At 35.6% G+C, this 21,043-nt stretch overlaps 1 protein-coding gene across 14 annotated transcripts in view; it reads left to right on the top strand.

The window, feature by feature from the left end:
* Nucleotides 1-21,043, top strand: part of map2 (microtubule-associated protein 2) — an 83,776-nt gene that overhangs the window by 17,093 nt on the left and 45,640 nt on the right. For 12 of the 14 annotated variants that reach the window (XM_028435689.1, XM_028435700.1, XM_028435698.1 and 9 more), the window contains exons 2-3: nucleotides 6,136-6,188; nucleotides 15,109-15,219. The gene's annotated coding sequence lies outside the window, so the exon portion shown is untranslated. The remainder of the gene's footprint in view (nucleotides 1-6,135; nucleotides 6,189-15,108; nucleotides 15,220-21,043) is intronic. The other 2 variants (XM_028435691.1, XM_028435692.1) reach the window with 1 other exon arrangement.

The raw sequence follows: 21,043 nt of genomic DNA, 5'->3' as shown, positions 1-21,043 counted from the left end.
ACTCTATTTTTTTTTTTTTTTCTACCATTATATTATGAACCACCCTACTGTGCGCTTTGGGATGGGGAGGGGCTCACAGCAGCACAATGGCATATTTGCAGAAAATAATTTATTAATTTTCAAAAATGATTTTTATACCAATTAAGCAAATTCGAATAATTTCCGGCACAGTGGTTGAAAATCCCTGTAAATAACCATCCACAGACTACGTAAAAGGAAACAGTCCAAACAGTTATCAAGCTATTGGTTTACCACAAAATCTATGCAATACATATCATGCATTGTCCACAAATTGTAGCAAATCCTGCAGCTTTAGTTGATGTACTGAGCTTGTCTGACTGCACACACTCCCTTCACTACTTATCATTAGCAACCTTTGTATAAAAAAAACAAAAAACAAACTAAAATCTATTACCTTCCCCCTGTCATGAACCTTCACATTGGCTGAATCAGCTAATGCTGTTATCAGTTGCCATAGAGACTGAGTTAGGATGTTGCCGTGGAAACTGCATAGCTGCTCATTACCACCCACAGCATCCCTCCTCCTCCTCTCTCCCTTTAGCAGCTCCTCAACACACATACCTATTAATGCAGCGTTTAAACATCGCACTCTGAAGATTAATTAAATATGTTTTTTGTAATACAATTGGATTTGTATTAATACATTAGAAGATTGGTAATTGACTGCTGATTTAACATGATTTATACTGTATTTGGTGTAGTTGGATGCTAAAATAATGTTCGACTGATGCGTGACTATGATAATTCCCATATTTTTTAAAAATGTATTCTTAAATGTATATGGTTTTAAATGGTGCAGTGTGCCGCCTTCAGGTGTGGTCCAAATGATGTGGCTGGAATCTACGATGCAGTATTTCTAATTAATCCACGCAGTGTCAGGGTAAAACCTCAATCAATCAATCAATCTTTTATTTGTATAGCGCCAAATCATAACCAATGGTATCTCAAGACACTTTACAGTAGAGCAGTCTTAAGGACGGCATATATATGTATATACACATACATATGTATCCCACACCCAACATGAATTCATCATGGCAAACCTAACATCTAATACCAGACACTAGCAGCACTATTTTCACAACATATTGCATTGTGTGTTCACAAATCAGGACATTAAGGGATCCTTAAATGTTGCCCCAAATGTTTCATTGTACTTACTAAAAGCTATGTGCTTAAATACTGTACATGCCTTGGTTAGAAACATATAATTTTTGTCTACTAAAGATAGAAAGTCAAAGATGCTAGAGGCCACCATCTTAATTGGTATACAAAGCATTGTGGGTAAATGAAGTGTTTCAGCAGACATTTGCTAGACATTTAGCAAATAAATAAAATAAATTTAATCACTTTGGTCAAAATAATGGAGCTATTTAGTGTTTTCAGCCGAATGTCAATCGAATGCCCACCTATCAATCTACACCAGTGGTTCCCAAATCGTGTGCCGTGAGGCAAGTCCGGATGTGCCATGGGATTTTGTGACAACCATACATAACTTATTGCACTATACAACTATACAAAAATAATTATTCTTTAGTTTACTACTTTGTATGCACTCATTTCACAATACAGAGGCAAACTCTATAGGTACAATTTTTTTAATAAATATTTCATGAGTAATATAGTATGTAGTATAGTCTTAAATAATTATGCACAGATACAGATATTGTACATGATATGAGTGATAACGTGTTATAAAGGCTTTTTAGCACAATAGGTGTGCCTTCACATTTGTTACTTGTCCTTTGGTGTACCTTGGGCATGAAAAGTTTGGGAACCACTGAACTTCTCCAAGTTTTGGTTTCTGTGTTCGTGCATTCCTTTCAGTTAAATATTTTTTGTAGTTGATATACAGTACGTTCCCAAATGTGATCATGCAGTTTTAGGCAGTCTAAAAGCAGCAAGTTGTTGTATTCATGGTTAGCAGCTTTCCATAAACTGTAAATTCTCATTTAAAGAAAATTAAAACAATTTCTTCCACTTTTTAGTTCTTGAAATTGCTGATAGTTGGTCTTTCTTGTTTACCTTGCACGTATTTTGGTTACTCTGAAACTGAACCCACAATGCAGTGCGTGGCCCAGATGTTAAATTGGTTGGCTATTCATGATACTTTCTCAAACTCTGATCTGAGCACCTTTTGTTGCATGCAGCAAAAAATAATAATAATAAAAAAAAACATGTATTAGTTTTGGGATCATAAATAAAAGATGAACTGAATATTCAGGATTTTCCAGCATTTCCTTTCTGGCAACCTTTTTCTTAAGTTGTTTCCCATGAAAGACAAAATGCAGAAATAAAATTATTCACATTATTTTTGAAGAATGTAATATCCTCTGTACTCTTTCTATTGTTTGACATATCTTTACTGTGTTTAAACATAGCACTAAAAGTAACAGCCATTGCAACAAAGGCATGAGGTCAAGTGACTGAAGACACAAAGTGCCTCTCCAGGAAGAGAGAGTGCAGTGACAGAAGATAATTGAACATTCCATTGAGTTCATGATACTCACAAGCTCTACCGATAGCATTTCATCACATCCTGGTAAAAGAGGTAGAACAGATTGTCATGGCAACCACCGTAACAACATATAAATATGAACCAGGAAGGTTTCAAGCTACTTGCAGAATCTCTTTAGAGGTGTTACTGGGGATCTAATTGAATAGTAACCACTTAATCACTGTTTTTTATCAGAAAGAGCAACACTATCCACAGCTATTGAACATCTGAGACAACATGGAGAAGTCGTTGGGTTTATATTGGGGGTTTTTTTCAATTAAACTACACTTTTTCATCTCCCAGCTGAGTTACTGCCCCAGTTCTTATTTGCAGTAGGAAATTTTTAGCTACTTTGGTCCACAGTGTTGATGAAAATAACCCCCAATGCATCAGCATATCTTTATGTTCCCCAAACACTGTCCACTCATTACGCATATTGACTAAGGTATTTACTGGAGTAATATATCTTTTATTTGCAAATAACAGTCTGCTAATAGTTGTGGACAGCCTTTTTAGTATATTTATTGGTAAATAACCACATTTAATGCTTCTGTAAAGTTCCAACCACAGTTGTTTCATAAGGTTTTGTTTAAACTTACCAAATATAGGGGGTTGATTATTGTTTAGGTTTTCTTTGTGTCCTTTTGTGCAAACAAACACCTCATCCCCCCCCCTTTTTTTTTTTGCAATCGTGTCACTTATTCAAGATAAGGAGGATGTTAGATAAACCCATTCCTTGCTAAAGATGACCAAGCTTCATTTTTTGGACTGAACTATTATCTTTTTTTGTCTTCATTAATCAAAAACATACTAAATTATGTTTTAAAAAACATTTTTTGGGAGAGGTTTGGGGGGAGGGGGATATATTTTTGTTGTTCTGCAAATAACTACATTCTTGGACTGATTACCAACTATATGTATATGTATGTATATATGTATATGTATATGTATGTATATGTATGTACAGTATATGTATATGTAAATATATATAAGTTTTAATTTTGTATTTTGTTTTTGATTTTCAATTATTATTTCATTCAATATATTTCCTCATACAGTAAAGTTTAATTGTGTATTTTGTCTCCTGATGTTATTAATGTTCATTTGTTAGCCCTAATTTAATTTTTTTTTGTTTGTGTTTATTACATAGTCTTTGGGCTTTGTTCCGTCCTTGCACCTTTAAAGTAGTTTTTTCTTTAATGTGTAAGAAATGAATAAATGAAATCTAACATTTTAGCAGTCTTGGCTAATAAAGCTAAAGCACAGTTCAACAACTAGCATATAGCATATGCAAAGTAAAAAAAATGTTTTAAATGATTCTCTAATAAAACATATTTTAAAATCTATTTGATATTTTTCAGAAAAATATATCATGGCTCCACGGCACATTCTGTGTCCTGTGTTGCAGGACAGGATATTGAATTTATTACAATCTTTGGTAACGCTCTCCCTTCCAGACCAATCTTTAAATATTAGCATAATTTGCTAACTGTCATCCATGACATGTTGTTGCTGCACTACTCTAGCAGCTGTAGCAGGTGCATGCTAGACAAAATGTGTGGATCATTTGTTTCATATTTATGTTGTGTATCGTGACTCAAAACTGCGTAATCAATCATATTTATCTTGTAACTGCTGATTGTTCAGAGCCTGCAGCGAATAAGAACCAGCTGTGTGTCCACAAGAAGAGAAAAGTAAACAACTTCTAGAATGAGAGTTTTATGTGAAGAATTCAATTTGGTTACATTTTCTTCATTGATAAAGAAACAAAATAAAAAAAAACACTCATATGATCACGACAATTAGGAAATGGAAACATGAAGTGTAAAGGGCAAACTTAAAGGAGGACAATCTTGCTTTTAGCCTTTTTTTTTTTTATCTTTATTTACACACCAGCCTTTACTCCACTTCTGCCTCCCAGTGTGTATAGTGTATTCTGTGGACGGAAGAGGCTTAAGCTGCTATTTTCAGCTTTCCCCAAAGTGTTTTGCACTGCAGGATGATTTTTAAAATCTGAACTTTTTTAATCGGATTAACACATTTTCGAGCCAAAATTTGACTGTACATATTTTCATGCAGTCTCTCTAATTATAAATCCTATTGGTAAACAGACCTATTTTGTGCCCAAATTGATCAAAAGAAAATATTTATTGTTCAATAGGAGTAAAGTAATGTATACGTTCAATTTTCTTAATGGAATTAGTATTTAATTTTTGGGATTTAACATGGATCAATCTTTTGTGTTTTTCTTTTTGATTACATATGTAGATCTAGTCCAATCATATCAGCAATGCATGCCACATTTTGCCTCTTCAATGAATAGATTTATCTGGAATGAGATTGGATAGATAGCTTATTTTTTCTTACGGTTGAAAGAGAGAAACAATAAACTTTGGAAATCCCCAATAAATAAAGCATAAGTCATATAACATTTGGTGCTTTCAGTTTGTTATTCACTTGGTTTTTGACGTTGATTGTCAATTTGATTAAAAAAACAAAAAAAAAAAACAAAACACAGAACTAACAAAACAACAACAAAACTTTATCAACAATTAATCAACCAATGAATTCCCCATTTAAAGGCCTTCACTGCTGGTTTACAAGGTAGGAGCAAGTGGTGTTTATCCGCCTACATCACCCAGCCATAGTTCACGTCCTGGGACCAAACTGGAAAGATTGCAAATGTTTAATGAAGATTATGATTTCGTTTTTTCCTTTACTGAATAACTGTTGGTTGAATTCTAACTTTTACCCAAGCTGCCGTTTGATAAATGAAGCTGTGAAACAACCACAGACAGTGAATATATTAGTGGCTCATAGCTTGGCTAGCACAGTGTGTGGCAGACCCTTTGTCATGACTGTGAACAAAATTACAATATTTTCTTCTTTGCTAGAAAGACCTGTCTTACATAATTTCTCAGAATGCTCAGTTTTATACTAAAACATTGACATGCATCCTAATATTTCATTATTATCAGCCCGAGTTGTTTACTGGACAGCATGGTGAGTGTGTAAATGTTGATTATTGTTAAAATAAAAGGAAATCTTCTTCACGCTTCCTTCAGTCGTCAGGAATGTCAAAATCTGAAAATGTAATAAAATGTTTCTGTTCACCCAGCATTTCAAAAGGAAAACACTTTGTTGGTATACATTATTGGTCTCATTTCCAGAGGCGCCGCAACCCTTCAACAGCATGTCCTTATGGGACAATTTCAACATCCAACATTTTCTGAGTAAATGCAGTTTGTCTAGTTATTTAATTCACCAGGTGGCAATGAACTGGGTACATTCAACTTTTTATAGCTACTTCGTTTCTTTGTCAATAAATTCAGGGATTAAGAAAAAACTTGAACCTTTGATCTGGTAACAAGACACATTAACAACTTCAACATCTCAGCAAAAGAGCAATACATTTATCTTGGTGTTAGATTGAATGAGTGTTCTAAATTTACAAAAGCAAGCACAAGTTTTGGTCACCTTATGGTTTTTTTTGCCTCTTTCTACTACTGCGTTACTACTACCAACCAAATCTAATTCCCCCCCCTCTCTCTCTCCCCTCCTGCCTTTTTTGTCCCCTTCTTCACTGTCTGTCCCTGCTGTCCTCTTCCTTCCTTTAGGTTCTGGATGTTCTCCTTCCATCCAAATCGCAGACAACAGTGTATCCAGCCAGGTGAGACTCTACATCTCTTTCTCTGTGTCTGTTTTGTCATCTCATCCTCCCTCTCTTTTTCCTCACTGTAAATGCTTTTGGATGCTGCTGCAAAGATGCTGCGTCACTGTGCAGCTTTAAATGGTAGTTGCTCGACTGTAAAGCAATCATTAAAAAAACCCAAATTAAATCAAACTAATGCATTTCCTTTATGTCCAAATAGTTTCTTTCTCTTTTTGACTCAGTTTGTGTAACTGAATTTCTAAATCTGCCGTTTTAAAGGAGAATTATGAAGCCGGAGCACTCAGTCTGTAGGCAGCCCCCAATCACTCATGCTGTTGACAGTATGTGTAATAAGACAGCTGACGTTATTAAAGGTGATTGAGTGTCTGGATATGTCTTGTTGCCGACATGCAGTAATTCTTTGGAAACCTCCTGTCTGGCAAAAATGACTATGCGTTGTCAAATCTGGTCGCCTCACTTTCTACTGAAAGTGACAAATTGAAAGAGTGGAGGTTTAAACCATCTCACATGCGAGGAGATGAACTCAATAACCTTGGCTCAGTTGAGTTTTATACTTTTGCATGGATGAATGTAAACCATTTCATGACTTTCATTTAATTTCCTTTATTTAACAGAATATTATACTTGATCATTAGGGCCACAAAAACCTTCCTATTATTTTAAAATCGGTGTCGCATGTAGGTACTTCTGATATCTGTACCTTTAAAAGACCAAAATGGTTCCATTTAACTCAATGAGTGCCATTCACGTCTATAGACGTGAATTGTGTTTTTCGGCTGGGGTTGCTAGGAGACAGTGTGACGAAGCTCTCCGGTGAATATCTAACTTGTACAATGATGTAGTGACCAACTGGTGCCATGTAGGTGGCAGCAGCGCACCTTTGGATGAGAGATCACCCGTTATGGGCAGAGCTCAGAGGGAGAGGAAAGGAGTTTACAAGACAGAAAATGGCGCTACGAGAGTTGATGGTGAAGTTCCCACCAGATCAAAAAAACGGGGCAAGCGGTGACACTCGGCATGTCTGGGATGAGGAGGAAGTTGCGTGTGTAGAGACTGACGGGGGGAGAAACTTGGAGGACGGCCAAAATACAGTAAGGAATCCATTCAACTCTGACATAGATAGCAGATGGTGTTGTTTTTGTAGTTTTATGGAAGGAAACCAATGTTGAAGTGTCACTAAAGCAAAAAAAAATGCTTCAAAGTCACTCAGATTTTTTTCAGAAAAAGCTGTTTTTCTCAGCTTTTTGTCACAAACTAACGATTTGTGTGAAACTTGCCTCCACATTCAACTGCTGATTACAGAAGAACGAAACAAGCTAGAAACAAAATTATTTTTTCTGATGAAATTAGAGACTTTAAGCTTTCAGAATCTGGTGTCATAGTATAAAATATTCTGTGGTTGTTTACAAATGAGTCATGACTGGCACTGAGGGGGTAGAAATTTTGTAAAATGGCTGGCACTGAATGAGTTAAAGTTAAAGTAATTCTGGTGGTGTTGGGATTGTATAATTACTGGTTCTAAAAGAATTTAATGCAACTGGCCCTATGCCAACCACACTATATGTAGAGGCAATACAGTACAACAGTGTGGAGTCATAAAAAAGCTAAAATGTAGTTTTTTTTTGTCATCAAGTGCTAACGATTTTGAATAAATTTGCTTACAGTATTTTTTTATTTATTTATTTAGAGCAATTTAACGCAAACAAAAATCTTTAGTAGTATGCGTACATGTTTCCATTATTAGCCTAAATGGCTAATGTCATATGTATTGAAATATTGTAAATAACATAAATAAATACACTGATCGAAAGGGAGTGGGATGAAGTATTACTTATTATCTCTCACCCCCATTTTTCATTCAGTTTTCAAAGCTTATGTTGGTGACATTTTCAACTTTACATACATCAGTTAAGGTTATATACAGTACATACACAAGGCTGATAAACATTCATACTTCCACAACATCTTTGATGATAAACATGTTAGATCACTGCTCTTCCTCAGCTCTATATATTTTGAGAAAATAGATTGATTGTACTTCGATTTAAATATATGAAAAGTCACAGACACGCAAAAACTTGTCCTTGTTGTTCTGATAGTTTTAATTTTGAAATTCCCTTAGGAATAGATATATTCCTAAGGAATAGATATATTCCTAAGGGAATGGATAGATGCTGCTGATGTATGTAATCCATATTGTTTTTGAAGCAGAATTTGCCTAGATCAACAGGTTTTTAATCAGGAATCTGAATCATATGGTTTGCTTAGTGTGCAGCAACATAGTCAAATTCATCATACGTAGGTTTATCTAATCAATTGATTACCCGGTACAGAGCTGTCATTGACTGTGGAGTAGGGGTGGGCGATATTTACTGAAAAATTATCCCGATAATTTCTGGTATTGTCAGGATAATGATAAAAATCACGATAAATAAAAACTATAAATAAAAAATTAATAAATAAGAAATTCACAACTTCGTGTAAACTGGTACCTTACAAACACAAATAAATACATAAACACTATAGACACATTAAAAAAAGGCTTCAATAGTTGCTGACTCAAAGAGCTCATGAGCTGATATTTTATGGAATATATTTGTGCATGTGGTTCACTCTATTAGTGTTATTGTATGTAATTATTTTTTTCCTCACTTGAAATGAAATTATAAAAAAAACAAAACAAAAAAAAAACCACATGAAAAGCACAAATAACTCCAATAGTGTTTTTACTGCTGATGAATCTCGTTCATTTCATATTTAGCTTTTATCCTTCCATACAAGTGTTAAATTAACAAATCGGTGGCTCTCTGTGGTTTTATGATAGTAAGACGTGTTCTTTTAATCTTTTTACTTGGTCTATTCCTTATATGGAGTGATTAGCATTAGCTCTTAGACCAGTCTGTGTGCCGGTGTGCTAGCTTAGCATAGTTAGCTTTAGTTGAGTTTCCAGTTCATAATCGTTGCTACAGGTTCATTTCTGTCCCCGTGTTTGTGGAACTTTGAGTGGATCTGACGGACGAACTTGAATTGGTTCCCTTTGTTGGATGGTTGTCTGGTTTTAACCAAGTAGCGGTTTATGATGTATCGCAGCTTCAGGTAGCCGAGACGAAGACCTCACACACTCAGACGGCGGTGGCAGAGCTTCTGTAAACAGCATTCCGGTTCAGAGAATACTAAGTTGTTGACAACAAACGGGCAGTTTTGCCCCGTGGAACAAGGTTTTTGGGGCATTCTTGGCTAAACTGAGGGACAAATGGCCCATGGCCCTGGCTAATTTCCGACATGTGAATTTATCCTTTATATCGTGGGATGACGTATTCTTACTGGTGATAATATTTTTGACAATGAATCATAAATCATAAAAAAATATCGCACATTCACAACTGAGTATTGCACGATTCCAAGAGACTACTTGTTTGTGGTATTAGACTATTTTTGGGGGTAGGCTAATTGTCTCCTTTAGGATTGACCTAGTAAGCTAGGTTCTGTCCACTTTTAGGATGCATTGACCAGTGGTAAGTCTCTTCAACAAGACACACATTCCATTTTCACTAAGAATTATAGCCCGATGCAGAAAAACCCATGTAGCGTTGTGTAGGGATGTGCACTACCAAGTAATTTGGCCACCTCATCCTCCTGCTTCTTTGGTTTGTCTTGATTCCTGATTCATTGGAGCTCTTTTTGCAGAACATACGTATTGGCAGTAAATATGATTTTACTAGTGATTCCTGTGCTGAAAACAAAAGTATTTTACCCATTGGTCATGTCTAGCCCAGCTTTTGAGGTCACTTAACCAGATGCTTGTATCACCTAGACACGCGTTTGCTTTTAAACATCTGTTTTTAGCCGTTGTGCACTTTACCTCTGAATGTAAAGCCTTTTCACTGCCACTCAGGGAAAATGTGTGTGACACTTTCTAGCTGGTCAGCTTGACCTTGTCGTCTTAGTCGAGCTTGTTTTTTATGTTCTCAGACTGGTGACTTGGCAGGAGAGCTAAATCTCTCTCACAGGGAAATGTGTTTCCCTGAACACACTTTTAAAGTAATAGAGCAGTTATTACAGCTCCCAGTAACCACAAAAATTAAAAAGGGATTGCAGTTTGACCTATTTGTAATATCTGTTTCAAAAAAAGGTACTGAATGGTTCTTTGATATTTAAAACAGACTTTCTTTAATGTTTTTATTTCTTTTACAAATGTAGTCTTATTTAACAGTATTGTTCACGTAAGCAGATGATTCATAGGTCAGGTTTGGGGGTGGTTTGGCTTTGTTTTTCAATCTCTTTTTTTTGTTTTTAATCTGTAAAGCATTAAATAACCAAACCAAAATAACCAATTCATAAATAAAGTGATTGATAAATACACTTTTCTTTTTACTGAAAAGGCACATTTTCAGTGAATAGTTGAGTGGGGTTTGGTGTGGTGAGGCCTTTTCTATATCTGTTATTTGGCTGTTTTCTCTCAGCTCAGTGGTTTTTCTAAGGGTGCTTGGTTGTATTTGGTGACGCGTGTTGTGAGACTTGCATAAGAAAGGAATGGTGACCGTTATCTTGCAATGTGTAATTTGTGGTTATCCAAACTGCAGTATATATGCACCTCAATATGTGTGATTTCACCCTGATTTTCATCCTCATCTAGGAAATATGCTTTACAGTCCAGGTACTAAATCATCACACTTTTAAACTTGAGCCAAAAAGGAAACACAGTATGCTTTTTTTTTTTTTTTTTTTTAAAAAATAAAAAACTCCCACCTACAGACTAATATTTACCACAACTGATACTGTGTTTACGCACAGGTCATAGCTTTCTTTGTGCTGCCTAGAATAATTACATAATAAAAGTCCTTTATTCCGTTCTCTACAACACAACTTGTTTATTTCGATCCATTATTGACAGCAACTTTACTGACCAGCCACTTATTATTCAGTGACAGGTGATGTAATGAACATTGATTTTGTCTTTACCCCTCGGGGCACCTTTGGGAAAAAAAATACACCCTTTGAGCTTATAGGTACCAAAACAGCACCCTTCATAAAACTGTTGTAAAAATACTGTATATAATTTCCCCCACGTTTTTTCACATGAAATCTTTCACCAATTTCAGACCTAACCATAGATGTAAAGTTTTCATCATTTTATGTTTTTCTTTATGTTTTTATGCCCTTTCATCATAAAAACACCTTTTTTTTTCTATAAGTAAAACACAAAATATGCATTTATTTTGTAAAATAAAGTGCAAAGTGGAATATTTTGTATGAAGTTATTACAGCCTTGAGTAGGTCAATAATTGATAGGAACATTGATTTTTGAGGCATTTAGAGCTATGAGCATTTATTGAAAAAAAAACAAAACCACACACTGTGAGTGTCGGTACCAAAATGGTACCATTTAAAAGTATCTTCAAAATGGCATGTATGAAAATATTTCGTTCTTTTTTCACATCAGATCTTTTCAACAACTTCAGACCTAACTGTAAATATAAAGTTTTTCATTATATTTTTATCGTTCTTTATTTTTTTTCTCCCCTTTTTGTCATAAAAACACAAATTTTTTTCAATGAGAAAAACACAAATTATAATTGGGAAAGTTACTGTTTTGTCAGGATAACAGTATATCCAAAGTACGCGGTTATAATGGCAGTCAATGGGACCAAATTGGTCCCAAACACAAAGAGTTTCAGTACATTTTATATCTCCTGTTCTATACATCTTCCAATAAAAGTGATCATGGAATTATGCACAGTGTTAAAAGAAAATGCCTGGCCTAGGTTCGTACAATTAGTCTTTAAACTGAATGAGATATTGAGAATTTAAAAAAAAAACTGAACAAGCAGAAGGTACACGTTTGGTGCCCCAAGGGGTTAAATTGACTCCAATCAGGACAGTGATGTGTTGGTTTAAAGAAAAAAGGGGGAAACCATTGCTGGTATAACAGCAGAACTTTGACTCGAGTCATGCTTTGGTCACCTGATGCTACAGAGGAAGTAAAAAAAAAACCCCATTGATCCAGCTCTGATGACCCTCCCACCTCTGTTTGCACCTGCAACACGTAATCATAAAGTAAAAGGTGAGAAGTCTTGTTTAGCTCTTGACTCACAGTGAATGCATTTTGGAAAAAAATGTCTTCAAAACATAAAAAAGTCTGATCAATCCATTAAATGCGTCTTCGGCCTCCAATGGATCGATCTGTGACGCTATCATGGTATGAGTGGCATAACTCATTTTCCACTTTCTATTGTCAAGACGCAGTGATAAAGTTCATAGGTTTCACATTTCCAGTTTGTTTCTGAGAGTCATTACACTTTAAGGCATTTAATTTGCATTTTTATTAGAAAAGCCTCGACCGTAGATAATTGGAAATACACTGGTCGATCCTCCAGGGAAGTGTAGCGCACCTAACAATGAGTCTCTCCACACAGAGTTATTGGTGATTTTACTGCCACTAAGTATTCACTGGAAGAGATTTACTTGCATGTTTGTAATCGTAAAATAAAGGGTCTATTAGGACTAGCCTCTACGTACTCACCTAGCTATATATAGTGCTTGTCTGATTTATTATTATTATGGGACACAGTGTTTTTCTTTATAATGCTGATAACATGCCTTTGTTTGGCATGTTTACAGGTTATCAGATAGAGCAAAAATGTTAATGTATATTATTTATCTTCATAAATCTCACTTTTGCTCTTCAAGTGTTTACATTGGTATGCTGACTCATGTGGAGATGCTTCTGCTCTCACACCTCTCCTCTTTATTCACTGTGATAGAACAGGACATTTCATGATGTATGACACAGAAAAGGTTTATGGCACTGACTCCCGACTTGCTCATCAGTTCAGTGGCAGTCCTTATCAGCATGTACAGCAAGCCCTATCCTCATTAAAGCCACTTTTATATTACTGGATAACTCAACACTTGAGTATGATATACGGTTTTATATGGGTAATGCTGTTGGACATTGTCTCAAAGGATACAATGATTTAATGTGGAATTAATACACTTTTAAAATGTACAGTAGATTCCATTAAAAAAAATTGTTTACAGAATTAGATACTGCCTATGTCCTATAAAAGAAAATTGATCTGTAGTATAAAAAATAATAAATGCAAGTTACAATTCAAAATATTTAGACATTTTGAACAAATGTATGACTTTCAACCAAAGATGGAATTTTATCACACCGAGGCCACCAAAATGTGGTTGTATTGTAATTGTAAGGGGAGGATTAAAAACATTCAGGTCAGCATTTAGAATGACCAATCTGAGCATTAATACAAGAAAGAGAAGATAATTTGTGTGATTTGTTGTCGTTTACTTTGTTGTGTTTCATATATTTTTGTGGTACTTTTGTGCATTTTTGGAGGCATTTGGTGTAATTGTGTTCTCCTTTTGTGCATTTTTATTTTAATTTTGTGTATTTTTCTGTCATTTTGTGTTATTGTAGATTTTTGTGTATATTGTTGTCATTTTGGTATATTTTTCAGTTTTTAGGACTGCACAAAAATAGACATACAGCCACCAGTTGCCCATGTCTACTTTAAGCAATCATGACCTGGAATTTTAAACCAGCTTACAATATTATTAATTAGAAAAGACCAAAAAGTCCACTGAAGATTTGTCATTTGACAGGGACTTTACTGTTGACTTTATGTTTAACAAATGCTTTTCTTACTTTTTTTAATTTATTTATTTTCTATCAGTAATCGCCTTCCTTGCTGTCTGAACCAGATGTCAGATTAGCATCAGCCAATTGCTTTTGTGTGAGAGCAGATCTGCTTATTATGGTAACATCTCTGTGTATGCTTTTGTTTCTTGCTGCTGTTTGTCTTTTCTAAATCTGTGAACAAACAAAGTTGGCAACGTGACGCATGAAACTCATTATCTTAAAAACTCTTGACTGTTGTCATGTGTGGCTACTTTTGTTTGAAATATTAGCAAATGAGCTCGACTTTATGCTCAAATCCAATTAGGCAGCACATGTCGAGAAATAAATAATGTTCTGGTTATTGAGTCATTGCTGCCAAAACTTTAGTGGAAACGTACAGTGCTTGAAATTACTGAACGGCAAGTTTTATTAATGGGTGAACTAAGGAAACAATGTAATCTTGATTTTCCTTAGTTTGTGTTACCAAGAATTAGCATTTCGCACAATCAAATATTTTAAAATTTAATTGTATGGTGCACTACATGGGAAATAGGTAGCATTAGTTCATTATTTACCAGAATTGTGTCATATTTCAACAAATATGCTCCTGAAGATAATTTGTGCAAGCAATGTGAGGAAGTGTGGATATTTGGAATAAATATGAACAATGACAGACATTTGGTCTCATCCATACAAGTATTTTCACAGATGATATACACACTTTAATGGTATCTCCAAACACAGCTCTGCAGGATAAAATGGTCACAAAGCGGAATGGGTACGAGACTAGCAGTTATTTGGATCAATGATCAATGATCATGGTACCATTAATAACGATACAGTTGGTACAAATGTATGGGCACCTCCCATGATGAAGTAAATTAGGAACCAACTTGTCATAACTGAGTCAAATTTCATGAAGATTGGCCAATTATGAACCGAGATATGAATTTTGAAGTTTTGACAATGAGAGATTTTAGAAACTGATCCAGAATCATTATATTGATCCTCCAAAATGTAATGGAATCTTCTATGGCTTAAGGTCTTTGGTTAAAATGTTATCAGCAGGATTATGTCAAAAGTACTTGAAAGATTCTTACAGACAAATAAGTGAAAATATTACCTCCTTGGTGGGGTAATTATTTAAATGTTGGCCCAAGTAGAAGGTAATCAACACTTTCATGTAACCAAACTACAGGGGTCTTAGTTTAATGATGGTATCTGTGCTATCAAATGTAAGTTATATTAAAATGTCTTATTTTTCATTATCAACAGGTGCAACTGGGAATCTGCCTGGCTTCAAGTTTTCTGCTGACAATCTTGTTGAGAGACAAGTTTTTTTGTATTAATCTCGACTCGTCTAAAGGGATCTTAGCACCTAACCAGGTAATGGCACGTTTACAGTAAATGGAAGCTTCTGGGACCTGTAAAAAAAAAAAAAAACAGTTAACTCTAGCAAGAGATAAATCAGTTTTTGGGGGGAGGGGGCATTATTCACGTTTATACAAAGTTAACTCATGCAGCTTAAGTGCTACAGAGTGTCATCTCATAGTTAACAGAGGCTTTAAATGCTGTAATACAGGGGTGTCAAATACAGATAAGTTTGATCTGAAGTGGGCTGCAGGGGTTGGTAATCTAACAATTTCAACAATAGTGCTACTTTGCATTTCCATGTATAGATAATATACAGTAAATGTATGTAGTATATATATATATATACTGACAATATCCAAGAAACAGGTGACAGGTAGTGACTATATTTATTTATTTTGGAGGAATTTTGTCAAATAATTTGAGGATTGAGCAGGATTTTGAAAAAAAAAAAGTTTCTTTCAGCAATTTGATGACTTTCATCGTGTAACACAAGCATGGGAAAACTGGATCCCTGCAAACATTGTAGAATTTCATTGAATTTGTGACAAATTCAATGAAATTCCACTTAAAGCTGGGGTACTCGATTTATTTTCTTTAATAATAATAAAAAAAGAAATCTTATTAGCATCATATTGTATATTGTTTTCTGTCTTGGACTAACTTTGGACTCGAAGAGACTGTTTTCCTTCCAGACAGCTAATCTAATGTTCTATTTTCCTATATTTTGTGTGCATCCTTTTGTATGGCGACATGTTTTTCCGGTAGTGCACATTCAGCTCTTGTGCATGATTTCGTGCACTTCCGTGAGAGGAGACTGTCATGGTTAAAAAATCAGGTAGTGCAGCTTTAAGTAATTGTAAAGTTCTACTTTCAAATAAATCTGTAAAAATGGTTAATTGTAAGCCGGAGATTGGCACCGGCAGACCCCCGCGACCCTGTTAAACGGGAATAAGCGGGTAAGAAAATGGATGGATGGATGGTTAATTGTATTATTTTGCATGGATGCCAATGTTCATGTTTGAATATGACAGTCTCTCCTAATTTCTGCTTAATTTAAATAAATAATTCCCATGAAAAGTCTTATCTTTTTGAATATTGCAAAAATTCCTGAGCTTAAGTTCCTGTGGAAATTTGCCAGATATTTTACGTCCCTTTGCAACCCTACTGATATATCCACAACTAAATTATTTGGTAACGTACACTTTTATCTCAGCCATTTTTACTTTCCCCATGTGGGCCGATTTGGATGTTTTCAAGGGCCGGATTTGGTCCTCGGGCCTTGAGTTTGACACACATGCAGTAATCATTCTGCTTCTGCTTCCATACTCTGAAAATCATAGTTATTCTGATGCTAAATAGAAATACAGTATCATGTGTACCAGGGGCAGCCGGCTGTGCCTAAACAAAACCAAACAAGGGTCTCAAACCAAACGTGTTCACTGTCAAACCTAACAGTCCGAAGCTTTTAAGATTTGATGAATGTGACGGAAAGAAAAAAAAGAAATAATTAGAGCAAAAGAAATGGAATGAATGCCTGTTACCTCCGCAGATGAAATGGCTGTGTGGGTGGATGTACATGTGAGTGCAGGCTGCTGGGAGCCATGAGTGGGATGTGGGTACTGAGTGGGAGGAGAAGAGCTGCTTCACTAAGACAATCCGCAGCGAGACCTGCTGAAAGGCAGTCACGCTTCCATGGCTGCTTTGTTTCCTGATGTGTAGGTAGAAATGGAGGTAATCAGGCAGGTTATACATACAGAAGGAGACTGACTAATGTCTATGCATGGAGGACGGATGTGTTCAGCACCTGTTCTCCATTACACTAGCTTTGTACAAATCATGGTGTATTGGCTGAAGAACAGTGCAACTTTTTTCACAGCAGGGGCCACAAACAGGTGATTTCCTTTAATGTATTGGTTTGTTTAAAAGGGACAGTGTACATTAATTTCAATATTGAAAATATACCAGAATTAGCCAAAATGCTATTTGTCATTTTTCAGAATGTTCAATTGTCAGCCTAAAAGAACACAAATTACACAAATAACAAGAAATATACAATAAAATATACAGTGCAAAATGTAACTACATAATAACATGTAACTCTTCCATTTTGTTTACAAAAAAAAAAAAAAAAACAGTGTTTGAGAAGAGACAATCATCAGATTTTAAAACATACATGTTCATAAGTTACCATTAGGCACACGCAGTCAGGACTGATCCAGCGACCACATTATCAGAATATCATCACAGTGTTTAGAACAATTACCAATGTGAGCATTAATACTGGGAATAAAACAGGGTTTAGTCTTTTTGTTGTCATTTTCGTGTTCATTTTGTGTGTTATCTGAGTCATTTTGTGTATTTTTCTGTTTTTTGTGTATTTATAATCATCTTACGTGATTTTAGAGTCAATTTGTGTGTTTTAAAATAAAGAATAACTTGCTGGAACTACAAGTATTTAGTCAGCCACCAATTGTGCAAGTTTTCCCACTTAAAAAGAAGAGAGAGGTCTGTAATTTTCATCATAGGTATACCTCAACCATGAGAGACAAAATGAGAAAAAAATTCAGAAAATCACATTGTAGGATTTTTAATGAATTTATTTGCAAATTATGGTGGAAAACAAGCATTTGGTCAATAACAAAAGTTCATCCCAATACTTTGTCATTGCCAACAAAGGCTACATTACAGAGGTCAAATGTTTTCTGTAAGTCTTCACACACTGTTGCTGGTATTTTGGCCTAGTATCTTGGAGGTTTTCACTCAAAATCTCACGATACATGGCCCCATTCATTCTTTCCTTTACACGGATCAGTTGTCCTGGTCCCTTTGCAGCGAAACAGCCCCAAAGCATGATGTTACCACTACCAGTAGTGGGGGCAACTCAGCATTCTCTCTTCTCCAAACACGACCAATTGAGTTTTTACCTAAAAGTTCTATTTTGGTTTCATCTGACCATATGACTATTTTTGAGATATGACCTGTCAAAGAAGAAGTTACCGGTCTGTGAGAGCCAGAAATCTTGCTTCTTTGTAGGTGATCAAATACCTATTTTAATTAATTCATTAAAAATCCTACAATGTGATTTTCTGGATATTTTTTTTTCTCATTTTGTCTGTCATAGTTGAGGTATACCTATGATGAAAATTACAGGCCTCTCTCATCTTTTAAGCGGGAGAACTTGCACAATTGGTGGCTGACTAAATACTTTTTTGCCCCACTGTATTACGAGGCCCATTGGTTGCTTTTGTCTGATCGTGTGAACCAACTGAGCTCAGCAGTTATTTTAAATGGTCCAGAGGAAGACCTGTTTCTGCATTTGCACACTAGTGTCTGTTCTGATTTACACAAAACAGATTTAGAGAAAGTGTAAAAGAATGTGTTGTTTAGGTTATTCATTCAGCTTCTGTACACACTTTATTCTGTACAGGGCTGCGAGGCTCTGCTGGTAAATATATCTGCTCCCATTTGGCACAAGGTGGGACTCACCCTGGAGCTCACTTTGATTCTTGCATGTCTTTGTTAAATAAAACAAACTATGCATATAATGGACTGGGTTGATGGGAAGAATCCCTGCCTCACAGTTGTGTGCTTGTCCTGTTCTTTCTAAATTAGGATCTCCCAAATCTGCCATACTTTCATAGTACAAGGGTTAGGGGACAGTGTATGATGCTTTTTTTAATTCTCTTAATTGGTCATATGAATAATTATAATAAATCAAATTTGTATAGCGCTTTTTTGGACACTCAAAGACGCTTTACATGGGGATAAGACATAACAAAACTAAACAAAAGGGGTTTATGGAAAAGCCAGTTTGAAGGTGGGTTTTGAGTAATGATTTGAAGTTTAGTAGTGAGTCCGAGTTTCTAACGGGCGGTGGGAGTGAGTTCCAAAGGGCAGCGATGTCGAAGGCTTTGATAAATAGAATGCAATAGGTCTGTCAAACTGTAAAATTCATATAGACTGTTGGTTTTAAACTCTATGACAGCCCTTGTATAGGCCTGAATATAAACAAATAATAAGTTACTAATCATTTTGTGTTTACTACTCTGGTATTTGCTTTTAAAGCAGATTCTGTATTTCTCACTCAAAAGTGTATCAATGCATTTAAAGAGTAACTAAACCCCAAGGATTTGGCTGGAAAACCAAAATACTGTCTTGATCATGGGCGGGGCTCCTGGAGAATTTAAGACACCCTCAGTCTATACTATAAAATCTCTAAAGAACAATCTAGGCTACGCTAACTCCCTACTCATTAATCACTATACTTCTCTGTTTACAATTATCTCGTCCAACCTACTCGCCACACATTTCCGTTTTTATAGAAGGGGCGGGGCTAACACTGCTGGTTTATGACGTAAGAAGCCACCAAAACCTCACAAGCTATTATTCTCAGTCAATAGCAAAATTAATTTGTAATAGCCAGGTTTCAACCCATGGAGGGCAGTCACTCTTTGATTTATAAAATGCCAATAGTTAGACAAGAACCACTTAACAACACTACTTCATACCCAAATAAGGGGTTTTGGCATTTTAAATCATTCAGGTCATCAATTGTAAGACAGTGAAACTTGAGGCAAACCAAAAATATTTTTTATTGAGCTACAAATGATCCATAAGTGTCAGGGGGGTTTAAATGTAATGTCAGAACAATAGTGGAAATGTTTTTTTTTTTTTTTTATTATTATATTATTTACATCTACTTAATTTCATAGCCATAGACATTCTGCTCTAATTCCTATTTTCTTTGCAAACACTACCTGCCAAACAACCTCTCATTTGTCGAGGAGGATGAATTTAGGATTTCAGTAACCATAGCAATACCCATAATTATATTTGGATACAATTTTTTTAGCATTTTGCATGTGCACATTAGGCAAAATCCTACACCGTTGTTTACACACAACTTTATTACATGACGACAGGAAGGACGAACGCGTTCACACTTCATGATGAAGCTCTCACCTCCTTAGCCTCTCCTGCTCTTCAACTGAGTGATGGCCCTCGGAGGAGAGCCCTGCAATGCAGCATCTGTATGACTCAGTCACACACATGCATAAACACACAAACATACGCACACACAGTGAAAATGGCAGCATTTGAAAAAGCTCAGATTGTGGGAGGAAGATGAGGGATACAGTGCTGCTAGGCCAAGCCGAAAAAGCAGAGGTGTTGGAGGAAGAGGAGGTGGAAGTAGGTGGAAGAACAATTATAGTCGGAGGTGGAGGGAAGTAAAGAGATGGAACAAGTAATAGTTCAAAGAAATATCACAGTATAAGGTGGAAAGGGACTGCGAAGAAAAAAAGGCAAAATGCAAATAGGAGTCTGGTAAAAGACCAAGGAGATGATGAATGACCTTGCTTGTAGTTCTATTTTTTTTATGGAGGAATGTACCCATTCTCTCTTGCAGTCAAGGATTGAACATGTACGAGATATTGAATACAAGCGTCATTCATTCATTCACTCATTGATTTATTCATTGAACATATTTCCACAAACTGCAACCTGCCAAACTTTATATACTGTATATGTTAAAGGTGGGCCTCGATTTAAAGAAAAAGAAAAATCTAAATCAGGGGTTTTTAACATTTTGCCACGGTCATTAAATCGCGACCCACTTTTTTTTTTTTAAAGAATTCCACCAACCAAATTTAGTTTTTCAAAAATAGCTGTTGAATATGCATAATTTTCTTCTTTTTTTTAATTTTTAATATGTTTTCCTGTGCAACATGCATTTCACAGCATGTCTGTCAAAATAAAAGACAAATCCAACATGAGAGACAGTAAGTATTTATTTATTTTTGACTAGCTGTCTGTGACCCACCTAGTACAGGTCCAC

Source organism: Gouania willdenowi, chromosome 21 (genome assembly GCF_900634775.1).
Source record: "Gouania willdenowi chromosome 21, fGouWil2.1, whole genome shotgun sequence".
Classification (NCBI taxonomy): domain Eukaryota; kingdom Metazoa; phylum Chordata; class Actinopteri; order Blenniiformes; family Gobiesocidae; genus Gouania; species Gouania willdenowi.
This window is presented reverse-complemented; position numbering and strand designations above follow the sequence as displayed.